At 44.9% G+C, this 1,604-nt stretch overlaps 1 protein-coding gene across 2 annotated transcripts in view; it reads right to left on the reverse strand.

Annotated features, from left to right (window-relative positions):
* IFNGR2 (interferon gamma receptor 2) overlaps nucleotides 1-1,604 on the reverse strand; it is a 47,519-nt gene that overhangs the window by 4,423 nt on the left and 41,492 nt on the right. The window lies entirely within an intron of this gene.

The following is a 1,604-nucleotide window of genomic DNA, read 5'->3' on the forward strand; positions in this document are numbered from 1 at the left end:
TCTGTTTAATGGTGACGGACTGCCAGGACAGAGGAGAGAAATTTTCGCTCCAGATACCACATAAAGCAATTTTAGGGACAGACTTCTTCTGGGGATTATTTCCACTGCCGGTTGGCATTTCTAAAATTTAGAATCACAGAGTACAGAGACTGAGACCGCTGTCCTTGGAAGATCTGCTTGCAAGAGTAACTAGCCATCGCTGGCATCTGAGAACTTGGAATCGAGGAGTGCCCCCGCCATCCGCTAATATTAGCACCTTCTCATACCTACAATGTTTTTTATGCTGAACACCTGCTCTCCTTCTGGGAGTCTGGACTGTTGACATGTGCTTGGGAGAAGAGGCCTATATAACCAATGAAAACTCTACTAGACAGCATTACACATGTTGCCACAGCTTGTCGTTGGAGTAATTGTGTCCTGGGTGGGCCTATCGGGAGAGGATTCTTGGAAGCTTATGTCTGGAATCCTCTGGACTTTGGCCCATGTAACTCTCCCCTTTGCTGGCTTTGCTCTATGTCTTTTTGTAATAAACCATAGCCATGAGTACAACTATATGCCAAATCCCATGGGTCGTTCAAGCAAATCTAGGGGCTGGTCTTGGGGATCCCCTGACACAGACTCACAGCTGGAATGGAGATACTTCAGTGGCTTTCAGAGTTATTTGAGACCTAGAATCTTTTGTTCGTAGAAGGCCAAAGTACAGCTGCTCTAGCTGATAGCGAAACCGGGGAATCCCTTCTGGAATCTTCCAGGCCTTCTCTATTCCAGTTGACCAGACTTTGATCTCTGATGTGGGGAAATGACTATTTCCTTTTCTCTCCAATGGTAAGAGTCTATTCTTCAGTGACTTTTGCCTGCCTCCATGTTTTTAGACTCACCATAAAGAAATGAGGAGAAAGTACAAATTTGTAAACCACGTCAGAGAAAAATTGCAGAGCATGAACCCTGGGGCCAGAATGTCTCTGCACTAATGTGCTAGCTGTCAGCCGCTGACCTTGAGCAAGTTACTTAACCATGTGGTTTCCTTCTCTGTGGCATGGCTTGGTACAAAGACTGAATGAGATGATGTATCTAAAATGTATGGCCCAGTGCCCAACACAAAGAAAGGCCTCGATAAACACAAGAGCTTATTATAAAACACCATAATTGGGGCACCCGGGTGGCTCAGTCAGTTGAGCGTCTGACTTCAATTCAAGTCATGATCTATCTCATGGTTCACAGGTTCGGGCCCCATGTCGGGCTCCGTGCTGACAGCTCAGAGCCTGGAGCCTGGCTCAGATTGTCTCTGTCCCTCCCCCATTTGCGCTCCCTCTCTCTCTCAAAAATAAATATTAAAAATAAATAAATAAGTAAATAAAACACTATAATTGTTTCACAATATGTAAGTCATTATGCTGCTTAAACTTATACAGTTATGGATGTCAATTATATTCCAATAAAACTGGAAAACACAGCGAAGTTACAATGTTGAACTTGGGAAACCATGATGTTTCCACAGATAATAAAACCTCATGATGTGCAGCCTGGATGGCCGGGCACTGCGGATGCTCTGAGGCCATCATGTGTCCTCGTACTGTGTAAGGCTGACAGGCTCTGCTGGTATG

The sequence above is a fragment of the Crocuta crocuta genome, unplaced genomic scaffold (assembly GCF_008692635.1).
Source record: "Crocuta crocuta isolate KB4526 unplaced genomic scaffold, BGI_CrCroc_1.0 scaffold84, whole genome shotgun sequence".
Taxonomy (NCBI): domain Eukaryota; kingdom Metazoa; phylum Chordata; class Mammalia; order Carnivora; family Hyaenidae; genus Crocuta; species Crocuta crocuta.